Here is a 17459-nt window from a genome sequence, read left to right as displayed (position 1 = left end):
ATGAGTGATGTTAAGCATCTTTTCATATTTCTGTTAGCCATCTGTATGTCTTTGGATAAATGTCTGTTCAGTTCTTTGGCCCATTTTTTGATTGGGTTTTTTATTTTTCTGGAATTGAGCTGCAGGAGCTGCTTGTATATTTTTGAGATTAATTCTTTGTCAGTTGCTTCATTTGCTATTATTTTCTCCCATTCTGAAGGCTGCCTTTTTACCTTGCTTATAGTTTCCTTCATTGTGCAAGAGCTTTTAAGTTTAATTAGGTACCATTTGTTTATTTTTGCTTTTATTTCCATTACTCTGGGAGGTGGGTCATAGAGGATCCTGCTATGATTTATGTCAGAGAGTGTTTTGCCTAAGTTTTCCTCTAGGAGTTTTATAGTTTCTGGTCTTACATTTAGATCTTTAATCCATTTTGAGTTTATTTTTGTGTATGGTGCTAGAAAGTGTTCTAGTTTTATTCTTTTACAGGTGGTTGACCAGTTTTCCCAGCACCACTTGTTAAAGAGATTGTCTTTTCTCCACTGTATATTCTTGCCTCCTTTGTCAAAGATAAGATGTTCATAGGTGTGTGGATTTATTTCTGGGCTTTCTATTTTGTTCCATTGATCTATATTTCTGTCTTTGTGCCAGTATCATAGTGTCTTGATGACTGTAGCTTTGTAGTATAGTCTGAAGTCAGGCAGATTGATTCCTCCAGTTTCATTCTTCTTTCTCAAGATTGCACTGGCTATTTGAGGTTTTTTGTATATCCATACAAATTGTGTAATTATTTGTTCTCATTCTCTGAAAAATGCCATTGGTAGCTTGATATGGATTGCATTGAATCTATAGATTGCTTTGGGTAGTATACTCATTTTCACTATGTTGATTTTTCTGACCCAAAAACATGGTATATTTCTCTATCAAAGAAATCTATGATTTCTTTCATCAGTGTTTTATAGTTTTTTGTTACTTTAGGTAGCTTTATTCCTAAGTATTTTATTCTTTTTGCTACAATGGTGAATGGAATTGTTTCCTTAATTTCTCTTTCTGTTTTCTCATTATTAGTGTATAGGAATGCAAGGGATTTCTGTGTGTTAATTTTATATTCTGTGACTTTATTCATTGATTAGCTATAGTAATTTCCTGGTGGAGTCTTTAGGGTTTTCTATGTAGAGGATCATGTCATGTGCAAACAGTGAGAGTTTTACTTCTTTTCCAATCTGTATTACTTTATTTCTTTTTCTTCTCTGATTGCTGTGGCTAAAACTTCCAAAACTACGTTGAATATTAGTAGTGAGAGTGGGCATCCTTGTCTTGTTTCTGACTTTAGGGGAAATGCTTTCAATTTTTCACAATTGAGGATAATGTTTGCTGTGGGTTTATCATATATGGCTTTTATTATGTTGAGATATTCTATTCCTGCTTTCTGAGGGTTTTTTTTTTAAATCATAAATGGATGTTGAATTTTGTCAAAGGCTTTCTCTGCATCTATTGAGATAATCATATGGTTTTTATCTTGCAATTTGTTAATGTAGTGTATCATATTGATTGATTTGCAAATATTGAAGAATCCTTGTGTCCCTGGGATAAAGCCCACTTGGTCATGATGTATGATCTTTTTAATATGTTGTTGGATTCTGTTTGCTAGAGTTTTGTTAAGGATTTTTTTATCTATGTTCATCAGTGATATTGGCCTGTAGTTTTCTTTTTTTGTGGCATCTTTGTCTGGTTTTGGTATTAGGGTGATGGTGGCCTCATAGAATGAGTTTGGCAGTTTACCTTCCTCTGCAATTTCTGGAAGAGTTTGAGTAGGATAGGTGTTAGCACTTCTCTAAAATTTTGGTAGAAATCAGCTGTGAAGCCATCTGGTCCTGGGCTTTTGTTTGTTAGAAGACTTCTGATTACAGTTTTGATTTCTGTGCTTGTGATGCATCTGTTAAGATTTTCTATTTCTTTCTGGTTCAGTTTTGGAAAGTTGTACTTTTCTAAGAATTCTTCCATTTCTTCCAAGTTGTCCAGTTTATAATCATATAGTTGCTGATAGTAGTCTCTTATGATCCTTTGTATTTCTGTGTTGTCTGTTGTGATTTTTCCATTTTCATTTCTAATTTTGTTGATTTGATTTTTCTCCCTTTGTTTCTTGATGAGTCTGGCTAATGGTTTGTCTATTTATTTATCTTCTCAAAGAGCCAGCTTTTAGCTTTGTTGATTTTTGCTATGGTCTCCTTTCTTTTTTTTTTTTGCATTTATTTCTGCCCTGATTTTTACGGTTTCTTTCATTCTACTAACCCTGGGGTTCTGCATTTCTTTTTTTTTCTAGTTGCTTTAGGTGTAGAGTTTGGTTATTTATTTGATTTTTCTCCTGTTTCTTGAGGTAAGCTTGTATTGCTTATGAACCTTCCCCTTAGCACTGCTTTTACTGAATCCCATAGGTTTCGAGTTGTTGTGTTTTCATTTTCATTTGTTTCTATGCATATTTTTATTTCTTCTGTGATTTGTTGCTTATTCAGAAGTGTGTTGTTTAGCCTCCATATGGTTGTATTTTTAATATTTTTTCCTATAGTTGACATCTAATCTTACCACATCATGATCAGAAAAGATGCTTGAGATGATTTCAATTTTTTTGAATTTACTGAGGCTAGATTTATGGCCCAGGATGTGACCTATCCTGGAGAAGTTTCCGTGTGCACTTGAGAAAAAGGTTAAATTCATTTGTTTGGGGTGTAATGTCCTATAGATATCAATTAGGTCTAACTAGTCCATGGTATCATTTAAAGTTTGTGTTTCCTTGCTAATTTTCTGTTTAGTTGATCTATCCATAGGTGTAAGTGGGGTTATTAAAGTCACCCACTATTATTGTGTTACTGTTAATTTCTTCTTTCATACTTGATAGCATTTGCCTTACATATTGAAATGCTCCTATGTTGGGTGTATATATATTTATAATTGTTATATCTTCTTGGATTGATCCTTTGATCATTAGGTAGTGTCCTTCTTGTCTCTTTTCACGGCCTTTATTTCAAAGTCTATTTTATCTGATATGAGTATTGCTACTCCTGCTTTCTTTTGGTCTCCATTTGCGTGAAATATCTTTTTCCAGCCCTTCATTTTCACTCTGTATGTGTCCCTAGGTTTGAGGTGGGTCTCTTGTAGGCAACATATATAGGGGTCTTGTTTTTGTATCCATTCAGCCAGTCTTTGTCTTTTGGTTGGGCCATTCAATCCATTTACATTTAAGGTAATTATTGATAAGTATGATCCCATTGCCATTTACTTTGTTGTTTTAGGTTCGAGTTTATAAACCTTCTCTGTGTTTCCTGTCTGGAGAAGATCCTTTAGCATTTGTTGAAGAGCTGGTTTGGTGGTGCCGAATTCTCTCAGCTTTTGCTTGTCTGTAAAGCTTTTGATTTCTCCTTCATATTTGAATGAGATCCTTACTGGGTACAGCAATCTGGGTTGTAGGTTTTCCTCTTTCATCACTTTAAGTATGTTCTGCCATTCCCTTCTTGCCTGAAGAGTTTCTATTGAAAGATCAGCTGTTATCCTTATGGGAATCCCCTTGTGTGTTATTTATTGTTTTTCCCTTGCTGCTTTTAATATTTGTTCTTTGTATTTGGTCTTTGTTAATTTGATTAATATGTGTCTTGGGGTGTTTTGCCATGGGTTTATCCTGTTTGGGACTCTCTGGGTTTCTTGGACTTGGGTGGCTATTTCCTTCCCCATTTTAGGGAAGTTTTCAATAATTATCTCCTCAAGTATTTTGTCATGGCCTTTCTTTCTGTCTTCTTGGACTCCTATTATTAGAATCTTGGGGCATTTAACATTATCCCAGAGGTTTCTGAGGTTGTCCTTATTTAATTCTTTTTTTTCCTCTATGCTTCATTTATTTCCACCATTCTATCTTCCACCTCACTTATGTTATCCACTGCCTCAGTTATTCTACTGTTGGTTCTCTCCAGAGTGCTTTTCATCTCAGTTATTGCGTTATTCATTATTGATTGATTCTTTTTTATTTCTTCTAGGTTCTTGTTAAACTTTTCTTACATCTTCTCAATCCTTGTCCCCAGACTATTTATCTGTATCTCCATTTTGTTTTCAAGATTTTGTATTATTTTTACTATTCTGAATTCTTTTTCAGATACACTCGCTATCTTCTCCTCTTTTGTTTGGTTTGGTGGGCTGTTATCATGTTCCTTTCCCTGCTGAATATTTCTCTGCCTTTTCATCTTGTTTAGATTGCTGTGTTTGGGTGGCCTTTCTCTGTGCTGGATGTTTGTGGTTCCTCTTTATTGTGGAGGTTCCCCGCTGTGGGTGGGGTTGGATGAGTAGCTTGTCAAGGTTTCCTTGTTAGGGAAGCTTGCATCAGTGTTCTGGTGGGTGGAGCTGGATCTATTATCTCTGGAGTGCAATGAAGTGTCCAGTAGTGAATTTTGAGGTGTCTATGGGTTTGGTGTGACTTTTGGCTGCTTGTATTTTAATGCTCAGGGTTATGTTCCTGCATTGTTGGAGTATTAGCTTGGTATGTCTTGCTCTGAAACTTGTTGGCTCTTGGGGGAACTTGGTTTCAGTGTAGGTATGGAGGGTTTTGGATGAGCTCTTATCGATTAAAGTTCCCTGGAGTCAGGAGTTTTCTGGTGTTCTCAAGTTTTAGATTTTAACCTCCTGCCTCTAGCTTTCAGTCTTATTCTTACAGTAGCCTCAAGACTTCTACATCTATACAGCACCAATGATAAAACATCTAGGTTAATGGTGAAAAGATTCTCCATAGTGAGGGACACCCAGAGAGGTTCACAGAGTTACATGGAGAAGAGAATAGGGAGGAGGGAGATAGAGGTGACCAGGAGGAGAATAGGGGGAATCAAAAGGGGCATGAGCAATCTAGCCAGTAATCAGTTCCCTATTTGCTCTCCACAGCCTGGAACATCCAGAGAGGTTCATAGAGTTAAATAGAGAAGAGAAGGGGGAGGGAGGAGATAGAGGTGACCCGGGGGAGAAAAAGGAGAGTCAAAAGGGGAGAGAGCAATCATGCCAGTAATCACACTCCAAAGTAAAAACGGGTACTGAAAATTGGATTCTTAAAGGTACAAAATTGATAACAAATACCAAAAAGCAAAGATTAAAAATGTAGAGTAGAGGTTAAACTCTCAAAAATACAATATAAAAAAACCAAACAAAGGCACAAATATTATAAATATATATATATATGAAATTTGCTTAAAAGTAGGTCTTTTTTTGCAAGGTAATAGGACGTTTTAAAAATGAAAATTAAAAGAGTAATAAAGAACTTAGAAATAAAAGAAACTTAAGTTAAAAAATGATGATAGTAAAGTATATCTAGGAATTTCTCTGGAGCTGTTGAGGGCAGTGTGGGGTCAGTTCAGTTTCAGATAGTTCATTGTTCCAGCTTATACTTCTTCTCAGGGTCTATAAGGCCCCTTCCAATGTAGTCACTGCTAACTACAGGGTTTTAATCTGTTGCACCTGTCTCTTTCAAATCGTTTCCCTCTTCTTTATTTTGGCTTCCTCTGTTTGCAAGTCTCTTCAGGGTCTAATTTCCACCCTGACACAAGGGGGTGTAGGAGGTCATTTGTTTAGGTTCAGTTGTGCTGTGCGGAGGGAGGTACACTGCAAACAAATATCACTGGCATGTGTGGGGCATGCTTGCATTGTCGGGCCACACTGGGCTTGCCCCCACTCACGGCGTGTGTGCTTTCCCTGTCTACACTGCTCAGGCTCCAAGTTGTTCTGCAGGAGAACTGTCTAAAGCGGGCCCTGGGTTGCATGCACGTCCCAGATCTATGCTGCTCAGGTTCAGGTTCTCACATACTCCACAAAAGCACAGACTCGGTTGGGCCTGCATTTTGTGCCTTTCCGAGGTCCTAGCAGCTCCAGTGACCAGCTTGGTGAGTGCACTCTCCCCAGGTGGGTGGTGTGTCTTATCACCTCCGGTCCCAGCCCCTCGGTTTTCTGGGTGCTCTGCGAGAGTGCCATCTCAGGTGTGCCGTGTGTCTCCTCTGGGGAGCTGATCTCTGACTGTGACCCTCCTGGTGGATGTCAACCATCCAGGATCCCAGGAAGACTTTGTTAACAACTGGGAGCCTGCTCACAGTTTGGTAGAGGGTGCCGTGTCAGGAGCTGAGATTGCCCCTCGCCTTTCAGCTCTGGCTGTCTAGACTGCCTCTCTGCCTCAGGCATGGGGAGGGGCCAGTGCACAACCCGGTTAGCTCCCTGATTGTCCTCAGGGCATTCAAGCCCTGTCCTTACCCTAAGCATGTAGCCTGCACCTCCCTGTTCAGCCCCTGCTTGCTGCTGGTGGACACGAGCGTCTGAGCTTCTTCTCCACTGGGAGCTGCAATTAGGTGCATAATCTGTGGGTCCCCCCTCCTTATGTTGCCCTCTGAGATTCCAAAACTCCCCACAGGCCCACTGGTGAGAGGGTTTCCTGGTGTTTGGAAACTTCTCCTCCTTCACAACTCCCTCCCCAGGATGGGTCTCTGTCCCTAACTCTTTTGCCTCTATTTTTATCTTTTATATTTTGTCCTACCTCCTTTTGAAGAGAATTGCCTGCTTTTCTGGGTGCCTGGTATCCTCTGCCAGTGTTCAGAAGTTGTTTTGTGGAATTTGTTCAGCGTTCAAATGATCTTTCAATGCATTTTGTGGGGGAGAAATTGGTCTCCCCATCCTATTCCTTTGCCATCTTAGGACTGCCTGCAGGAGGTGTGAATCTTACCAGCACATGGGTGGTGGCAGCGGGGATGGGCTGGCACCACCGCATCCCTCTCAGTTAGATGAGGGTGGCAATGCAGGCACTTCGGGGACCCGCAGGGGACTCAGAACTGAGAAAGCACCCAGGGACGTGCACACTTAGCTGCCGAGGCCCAAAATGTAATTTTTAATTATCCATTATTTACTGATGAATTATTGTATCTAAAAATAGGGGCATGAATGTTCCTTCTGTAGACAGAGTATAAAATCTCAATTTGTGGGAATTTGGAATGGCAATCAAATAACAGCAACCATTCAGCAATAAATTACTATTTATAAAAAGTATACATACAATTACTTACTTGAAATGGTTTGGGATTGAACTCAAATGTTTTTACAAATACATATCAGTCACATACTATTCCAGGACAGCTTTGCCTGAGTTTAATGATACCCTTCCCTTTTTCTGTCACCTGAACCCAGTGGTATTTTGAGCTACCTAAAAAGGTGTCATAAGATTCTAATAAGAATGCTCAAAGGGATTTTAACTATATTCAGATTTTCCTTTTATAAAGCAACGACTTTAGTGAGATGCAACTGATATATGTGTTTCTCTTTTTAATAACTCTATGCTATGTGGCCCATTGAGGAGAGGCAGAGAATGTCACAAAATCAAAATTAGAGGCATAAGGGATACTGCTTAAAAAAAAGAAGGCAAAAACAATGTTGTGACTGCTTTGTTTATGGTTGTTATTTTAATTTTTGTCTTTCTCTTTTCCTCTGTGTCTCTGTCTCTCTTACACACACACACACACACACACACACACACACAAACACACACACAGAGTTTTGACAGTTTTATTATCTTCCCTTATTCTCCCATTCAAATTATGTTGATATACCCTGGGGCCTGGTATCAGAGGGTACCCTTTGTAAAATCTAACAAATGAGTGAAAGTACTAAAGAGAAGTGACTCCATGAGGGCGACTTTCTGATTTTTTTTTTCTTTTTTAGGATTTTATATTCCTTTTAAGAAAACTCCCCACAAATCCCTGGATAAATGCCATAGGCTATAGATATTTAGCAAAAGTTCCCTGGGGAAAATGTATGAAATTTCTAATGCATCAATAATGTTACATTTTGCAAAGTCTGTAAAACTTTCCAGGCTGAGAAAATCCAAGACAAATTGACAAATGAGATTTTATATATCGGTCTTCCAGATTCACCCACAAATAATGGTATGGTAGAAGATACCAAATAATTCATAATGACATAATCCTTTGCAATCAAATTAATGATTCAAATGTAAATGAACTCTTAAGACGAAGGTGAAAAATATAACCCATTACTCAAGAGATCTATAGCTTTGCTAAAATTCTACTTTATTTAGCTGGAAGTCCTCTGGTCCTTTTGTATTCTTGGCACAGTTCTCCATTGGGTGTCTGACTCATCTCTAATCCTTAACATAAATTATTCTGATTTTCAGCTAGAACTGTGGTTTACATATGTGCACTGTTTGTGTATGAATGGTCCCTGCATATATGTCAGAGTGGGGAGAGTGCTCATGCCTTTCATAGGTCTAAGCTACTTTCCCCATAAATCTACAGCTTTAGCCTTAAGGGAGTGTTCTGCTCTGGTTTCACGCTTAGTGAAGTGTTTGATTCATCACTTTGCATCTCTCTGTCTGTACCACTCTCCTCCATCCCCTCCTTTGTCTTGGATAGCTCATTTTATGTTTTAAGTTCTGGGTCATGGGTACATTTTCTCCCCCTAACAGGAGCTGGCCTTAAAGATTCCATTTTAAAAATACTTTCAAAATTGAAGTAAGCCATTTTCTCCCTCTCTCATCTGTATCTTCATTTCTAGAGTTATCAAATTAGACAATATCAAATATTTGCTGCAACCTTTTCCTCAATGCATATATACAGCTAGATCAGTGGGAAGATAGTTCCTCTAGAAATGCCTGGGGAAAAATAGCAGGGCATTTGCAGAAGGGAGGCTTGGAGAGATCATTTAATCCAGGCCCCTGCCTTTAGGCTGCTGCCAAATTATTTAGGTTTCAGGATTATTGCAGCTCCCCTTGAAGATCTACATAGTTTCCATCCAGGTGTTTCATTCTAGTCTGTTTCACTAGAATACCCCAAAACCATCTTCCTTATATCCCACTGGACCACTTTTTTAAACTATAATTTTATCCCATTTCCTTGTTTATTCTTCTATATAGGTAGAAATCAAAGGTTTAAAAATCCCCTCTAAAAATATTTCTTATACACACAGACACTATTTTGGTCACCCTTCAAGGCACAACCTCTTAGGCTACGTGGGTTTTCAGATGTCCTTAATGTGCTGTGTTCTAGGGTTCTCAAACCTCTTTGAAAAATTATCAAGAGAGTCTCTGATGTAAGAAGAGAAAGGCAGTCAATACTGAAAAAAGGAAAAGTTAATAAAGAAGGAGAGCAGAGAGCTTAGGAAGGCATATACTTTTCCATCACTACCATTTCATAGTTCATCAGAATTGAAAACCTAGAAATCAACCCCTTCTCCTTCTTCTCCTTCATGCCACATATACAGTTACCAAGTCTCACCATTTCTATGCCTATCTCCAAAACCAAGCCCTTGATCCCTCTTTCACTACCCTTGCTAACTCACCCCCACCCTACCCCCCAACACATAAACAAGCCCTGTGTACTACTCAAGGTCTATCCTTCAACAGTTTGAATGAGCATCATTGTAACAGTTCTTAACCAGTCTATTTTCAGTTTGCCACCTAATTCATCTTCTAGCCAATACTACAAAATTATATTTCTAAAATGTCAATTTGAACATTATTTCTTTGGCTCTAAATCATTGGATGGTCACTATTACCTAAGAATGAAGTCTATTTTTAAATCTAATCATAGGAGGCTTTGTATGAGTTTAGTCTAGCTTACCTGTTTGGCTTCAATAAACTAACATTTCCCATTCACACCATATACCCCTCCATTGTACTGGGTAATTGTTTTTCCTTAAATAGGCTACATATTTTATGCCTTTGTGCCTTTTTACTTGTTCTTCTCTGTCTAGAATATTATTTTTGTCATGCCCCTGATTTAACCTGCTTAAACATTATCTCTGTGGAACAGTCTCCAATCTCCCAGACATAGTTTTTCACATGTCTCTTTTTAACTCTTAACTCATAATTTTTCAACAATTTCTTTATACCTACAAGTCTGTTACTATATTGAGAGGGACTCTATCTTATTCACTTTGTATTGTCTTTTTTTTTTTCAATGCCTAGTACAGTGTCTACTGTAGATGTGGTTCTCTGAAGACTTTTTAGGATGGGTGAATGGATGAAAATATTTGAAGATGAAGAGAGGGAGCTCTGATAGACAGATGGTCAAACTAGAGGACATCCCATAGTGGTTATCTATACCTTTGTTTGGAAGGCTGACTTATGTCAGTTTGAGAAATAGGGAACTTGATTTTTTGAAGTTGGGTCCCCTGGATGAGTAGCTAGGTAGCCAAAGGCAGAAACTCAAAGGTATTTAAAAGCTGTGGCTAAGAATCACAATAAGCGAGATGGCTATATGCAGGCACCCATTTCTGGGGCCCTTCTTCCTGTCCCACTACTTCCAAGCTACCTGCCCTCTGGAGCTTCATACTAGACTTAGATGCCAGACTCTTCCTAGGTTGCTGACATTAAGAACATACATGTCCCAGTTGTGGAGTTGGCAGTGCTTTTATTTCTCTGAGGAAACTTCTGTAAACAAAGTACTTTGTTTTGTCTTCCTCCCATCTAGCTTCCATCCATACCAGATTTCCCCCCATCCCCCACCATTCCCACATAATGCACTACAGGCCAAATTAGGATGGCAGCTCTCATTCTGAAGCTGACATGACACTCTGAAGATCTTCACCAGCCAAATTACTCTCCATAGATTGCTTAATTTCTGGAACATGTTCCATAATCACACTTTTCTCCTGACTACGCTTCATCGTCTCCTCTTCCTTATCTCTCTGCTCCATTTCCTTTCCTTTGCTGACAGCAGGTGGCCAGTGGTGTCTTGGAAGGAGAACCTGGCAGCAATTCAACCCAAAGCAACAGAAACTGTGATTCAGTTAACTATTATTTGCCAAGTATAGACTTTGATGGGAGATCAAGATTTTTCTTACAGACTGCATAGGTGGCCAGGACTGAGGGTAGAGGTGTAATGTGGGAAAGTGGTACAGAGAAAAGCAATATCCAGATTTGCAACCATTGTCAGTCCATCAAAAGCCAACTTGATTCTTCCATACTGTTTATAAAATGAGATTAAAATTCATGGAAAATATTGCCTCAGAATGTTCATGGTTAAACTGGCAATGCACCCATTTTACAGATGGTCACTGGTGAGAGGAGATGTCACCAAAGTCCCTCATAGTAAAATTGAAAAATACACACCAGAATAGAATTCCTTGGTGTCTTCACCCTCAGGTCCTATGTACTTGCTGAAATCTCTTTGAAATCAACTTCATTCAAAATTTATTTATATTAAATTTTCAATTCTAGTTCCATCTTCAACAAAAATTGTTATAAGCCCATTCTCTGGCTCTGTAGAGGCAGAAGTGAATTTCAATGGATTCTCAGTTCCCTGGGTATATTCTCAAATGAACTACATTTTCATTGTAAAATACCAATTTTCTCAACACCTAATGAATTCACAAACATCTAGTTCTCAAGGATGTGTAATGAACCCTAGAAAGTTTTTAGGAAGCAATAGCCACTGGCATAGCATTTTGCAGCTGAAAAAAATGAAGGCTTAAAAGAGTTACTTGAAGATTACAAATGATAGAACCTAGTTTCCCACTCTGGGCCTCCTTCAGCTTCCCTTTTTGGGGAGCCACCTAAGTCTCCATTAAAGACAGAACAGGTAAGTCTCTTTGCTGTTTTATTTGTCTAATATTCAGCAAAAATCAAAGCTTTTGACTGTGTGGGCAAAGAAAGGGAGGGAAAAGAAAGGCAAGGTGAGACAGAGCAGGCATGGGGTCAGAAGTAGTCTTGCTGCTTGTCCAGAATAATGAATGGGTGAGTCGGCCCCATGCCACAAGTGATCTGACCACATCCTGGCTTCTCCACAGCACACAAAGACTATGACACAAGACAGGCAGTGCTCCACTTGGCTTTCTTCACTAACACTTCACATCAGCCTATTATTCTGACATTCCCACAGTGTTACTACTCTACTATTAGAAAGGGAAAATTGGCAGGCAACGCATATCTAAAGTTATTTCATTAAAGCTGACAGCTTTAAAATGTGCTTCTAAAGGGGACAAGGGTAGATTTCAAACAACTATGTGCTAGTCCTCAAATAAGCAACGGGTCTTAGATTTTTCTTCACGGCTTTACCAAGTTTACACACCACGTTTTTCTGGAGCACCTGATTCAAAGACAGTAACAGTTATAGAAAATGACGCACTGCCCAAGGGTTATTTGACATCTAAACCCCAGGTCTAGGTGAGAAACTAGACATGTCAATTTTTTAAATCCCCAAATCATAGAAACTCTCAAGAATCCACCTAACTCGGTATGAGAGAAGCGGTTGAAGATGAAGATGTCATTAAAAGTTCCTTGAGCCACTGTCAACTCTGGCCTTCCAAACCTATTGCTGTCTCTTTTTCACTTTGTCATTCATTATGTATTTCTTTGACTATTTTCTCTCAGGAGACAGCATGGTATATGAGAAACAGCATGGACTTTGGTAACAGACTAACCCAAATTTATAATCTTGTTCCTTTGTGGCTATGAGACCTTGGGCAATTTGCTTACCCACTCTGTACTGCTATTTTGTCATCTGAAAAAACAGGTATGCTTATAACTACCTCATGGGTTTGTTGAAATGATTAAATAATAGTGAGTGAAATAGAAAGCTCTTGAATATTAGTAACTTCATTTCCCCTTTTCTTTCCCTGCTTTCTCTGTCAGGTATCACGCTGACTATGCTTCTTTTTGCATAGTCTTGTTACTACCTCACAGGATTAACGGGCCAGTGTGCACATTGCTCAGCCTTTACACAGAATCCAAAATGCCAAGTATGACAGTGATTCCAAGCGTGGGATTTGGTGTCAGATTGCTTCAGCTCAAACCCTAGCTCTGTTACTAGCTGTGTTTCCTTGGGCAAATTATTTAACTTCTTCCAGGCTCAATTTCTCTATTTGTAAAACAAGAATAATACTCCTACCCCATAGGATTGCAATGAATATGTAATAGGTTACCTCATATCTCAAGCCATAATAGATGTTCAATAAATGTGCATTGTTAAAAATCCATTGTTAAAAAAATGATCTACTGCTATCTTCTCAGAGAGGCTTTCCTTGACACTGTATTAAAAATGGTAGCCATTACTCTTATTCCCTTTTATCTCACCGTTTCATTTTTATTCTCAACAATTATAAACCTCTGACTAGACATATATTTATCTGTATATTTGCTTCTGTTTATCTTGTTCCCTATCTACCATTAGAACATTACGTCCAGGAAAGCAATCTCTTTCTTTTCTTTAATCCCCAACACCTAGAAGAGTACTTGGAACTTGTGTGTGTGTTAGTCACTCAGTGATGCCTGACTCTTTGTGACCGCATGGACTGCAGTCCACCAGGTTCCTCTGTCCATGAGATTTTCCAGGCAAGGATACTGGAGTGGGTTGCCATTTCCTTCTCCAGGGGATCTTCCCAACCCAGGGATCGAACCCAGGTCTCCTGCACTGCAGGCAAATTCTTTACTGACTGAGCTACATTGGAACTTAGTTGGTACTAAATAAACATCCACTCACTGGGTGAATGTATTCTACTTAAGGCATTCCAATTAGAGGAGAAGCTCAGCTCTTTCAGGATAAGGAGGTCATAACCTGAGTGTAGGAGCCTTGCTATTCTCTATTGATCTTTCTCCTAGGAAGACCATCCTGAAAGCTGAGCTAAATCCTCTGGGTGACTGGAACACTTGATTACTTAAGTGAAGACATAAACTCCTGCTTACATGGCAGCCTGGCTATGAGGCCTGTAATTAAGTTCACTAAGACATCTTGTATTTTATATGGCTTTTCAAAAAATATTCTGCTTCCTTTAAATTTTCTTCCCAGGTCATAAAAGATTTGGCGGGGGGCGGGGGGCGGGGGGCGGTTTTTATCTTAATAGAGTAATCCTGAATCTCAAACCCTGCCTTTTCCTTTCTAGTAGTATAGTACCAAAACATATACGACAGGTCAATGAGAGTCAGAGCAAGTCTCTACACAGTGGGAGTGAGTAGCAAGGGAGGTTCAAGCCAAGTGTTTCCAGCCAAATGCCTCCAGCCACCTGCATTGCCCATGTCTACTTGTAAATCACAGGAATATTGAAATGCTAATCTTCACTGTCAGCTTGGTTTCAACTTTAACCCTGAGATCTTCTGTCGATGTTATACCTGGCTAAGCGTTGTCTATTTGGTATTCATGACTCTTTTCCCTCTTCTGATGTGAATTTCTGCATTGTCCCCAAAGCTTGCCTTCTGCTTATTTCCACATAACACTATTATTTTTAAGAAATAGATTGTAGCAAATGTCAGGAGAGAAAAGGGGATTAGGCATTAGCTCAGGGAGACGCCTAAGCCATTGTGTAGTGGCAAAGTGAAGCAGAGACACTCTACCAAATTGTGAGAGGAAATAGCTTTGAGCCTTAGCATTACTCATATATGCGTTAGATGCATGACCTTCAAGTGGCAGTAATGAATATCACTTTTCCTGTTGATAAATATTGATTACTCTGTGCTAGCGGGAATCTGAAGTCCATTTGGATTTGATAACTACCAGCTGTGACTTATTAAGAGGCTACATGCCCCTCAGCATGTTTGGCTGCTTGGGTAACTCCTGTTGTTACCCACCTACAAATTTTAGATTAGGGCTTTCAAAGCAAATATGGATCAAAGAAGATTTCTGCCAGCACTTCTTCACTTTAGACCTGACTCCAAAGGTAGAGCTGAACTTTAATGGTTTGTGAAGGTGAGCCGTGTACACTGCTATTTACTTGTCCACAGCTTTATTAACTGTCCGCAACTACATCTCAGGGAGCATATGGTATAAGGGTGTCACATCTGAGTACTGTAATACCCCATTCTAAGGGTCCATGCTGTGGGTCATTTTTGAGGTAAAACATTCTTCTGCTGACATTCTTCTGGAGAATAATATCTCTTTGTAGGTTTAAGACACCTGGTTTGGGGTTGATGGCTTCTTGGGCTCAAGTAAATTATGATGAACTAAATTCCATAATGTCAGACATCAGCTGTGAAAATAAAAAGCACCCTACTTAGCATAAGCCTGAAAATAAATACAACTTTTGGGCCCCAAGATGTGTACACTAATGAAAACTGGGCCGTTTGCCTCTGGACTCTATTTTTCATTTCTGTTTCTACCTCTCCTGTTTGATTTCATGGAGGATAAGTTTATTGTAGCATCTTTGCTCTATTTTCTTTTGGTGGTGGTGGCTGTTTTATGATCACAACAGAATATGATAAGAGAAGGCAAAAGAAAGAATGGTAAAATGCCCATAAACAAGAGAGAGGGACAAAATAGCATTTTTTATTTTTTACAGGGCATCAAAAAACATTTGGAAAAGTGAAGGTGTTTCTCTTTATAGAGTAGGATGGAGAATACAATGTCAGAGATTTGATTTTCAGGCAATGTTCCTCATCAAATGTGTGATGCTCATAAAGTACTATGAACCCAGGAAGGTTTATCTTCATACTGACAGTGTGACTGTCTTTTGCCTTTTTTCTGCCCTCTGGAATTCATACTCCATCTTCCCTCTCTGAGCTTGACTTAGTCCTGATCTTTTCCTGTCAAAACCTGCTCATCTCCTTCATTTTCACTCAGCTGTAGATGACCGATATGTGATATGTTCCCTCTTCTAGGAAGATCATTGTGTAAAGATTAAAGAACGAAAGTGAAAAGAGACTTCTCTAGGATAAAGTCCAGGTATCCTCCCAAAAGTTGAGGAAAGTCTGAGATGCATGTGTGGACCACTTGTGAATATCAGTATCCTCCTTGTTACTTTGAAATCCTACCAAGGAGTATACTTTAAATTGCCCTTGCTCAGAAAAAGTCTTCATTCAGACTCCTGAGGAGATTTCTTTCTTTAAACATGTGGTAGAGATTGAAATTTATGTCCACTGCTGGAGTTCAGGCAAGCTAAGGGCTAAAGGAAGACAGAAGGTTTTGTACATTTTTTTTGCAGTGGTTACTGAGGAAATAAAGGGAAATGGAGAGGCCATATGCTGTCTGGTGTCCCACTTGGTCTGAAGGATTGCTACCTGAGACCCATGGAAAACAAGAGTTAAGACTGAATCCAAATGAATTATTTTTACAATAGTAACAGGGAAAGATAATGTAATAAGCAATATTGCTTCAGTGCCCAAGTGAAAAAATGCTATAGATTGGGGGCAGAGTAGCACTTTCCCCCTCTTATCCAGAGTGGCATTAACACCGCAAGATCTGAAAAGACTGTAAGTGATATCTTGGTTCTTTACAAGATTTGCTACTTTGAAGAACACAAGAAGAGATCATCCTAAGCAAGAAATCATTGTCCCACAAGTTGGCATGGCAGCAGTGACAGCAGTAAAGTGACATTTTTGGTGTCCTCTTGGGGAACAGATATTGACAAAGACCTGAAATGGATGAATATGAAAATATCGCTTCTCAGCACAGGTGAGAAACTGTATAGCTGTATACATAGATTCTCCTGTATAACTTGGTGACACTTTGGGGGAGAGACTCAAGGGGCCCTGAAATATGCAAGTGGAAACACTAAGACAGCGATATTCGTACTGATATTACAGTTCGTGTGACCTCATTTGTAACCATTGGTTGGAGATGTCTGAGGTATTCACACTGTATAAACAAGGATGGCTCTACTAAATCAGAACTTACCAGGTATGCATCTGAGTTTTCTTTCTTTTCTTTTAAGCAATGACTATGGCTTTCTGCTTAAGAATCTACAACATTTAAACAAAGCTCCTTTTTGGTTAAAAGCACACATCTATGTCAGAGCTACCCTGGTGGAAAGTTGTAAAGCTGACTTGCCCTCATAAGAATCAAATTCCCAGCCTTGACCTCATTAGTATGTTCTAACCATCTGCATTAACTGGCTGTGATCCTGGGAAACATTTTCCTTCTGAATTCTCAAAACTCAATAGTCTCAGTAACATGATAAAGATAAGTTTAGTTATGAGTAAAAATTAGAAGACTCTCTGAGTCAATGGCCTTAGGCTTAGAAGAGGCAATGTAAAATAAAGATAAACGTCTGCTTTGGGCAGGGTTTAAAAACTGCGCCAAGAGAGAGTGGAACCTATATCCAGGGAATGGAAAAAATGTAAAGAAACTTGAGGTAAACAGATTTAATTAAAACAAAGACTTCCTAAATCCATTTTCTGTGATTATTTGTTATTATTCTTAGGAGCTGATTAAGCAGTAGCAGATGTCACAAATACACAAATCTTATTACACATATAAAATGTGTCTAGTACATGGAAGACCATGATTAGACCATTTCTGCAAGATACTGCTAACTACTTCCTATTTAATTTAAAAGGAAAATTTGACTTTAGATTTCTGAAAGTACATAAAATTTCAGTCAAACCTCGAATCACTTTCTGGGAAATTATTAAATCCAATTGAAGTTGTCCTTTTTATTCAGATAGATGAATATTCATTGAATATAAATATGTGTATAGCATTTAGGATAGGAAAACAATTATTTAACAAAGTTGATCTTTGCCCAAAAGAATA

The 17459-nt window shown here is 38.8% G+C and overlaps 1 protein-coding gene across 1 annotated transcript in view; it reads right to left on the bottom strand.

Moving 5' to 3' along the window:
- The window catches only part of IL1RAPL2 (interleukin 1 receptor accessory protein like 2), a 1194055-nt gene that overhangs the window by 185835 nt on the left and 990761 nt on the right, over positions 1-17459 (bottom strand). The window lies entirely within an intron of this gene.

Source organism: Ovis canadensis, chromosome X, assembly GCF_042477335.2.
Source record: "Ovis canadensis isolate MfBH-ARS-UI-01 breed Bighorn chromosome X, ARS-UI_OviCan_v2, whole genome shotgun sequence".
Taxonomy (NCBI): Eukaryota; Metazoa; Chordata; class Mammalia; order Artiodactyla; family Bovidae; genus Ovis; species Ovis canadensis.
This window is presented reverse-complemented; position numbering and strand designations above follow the sequence as displayed.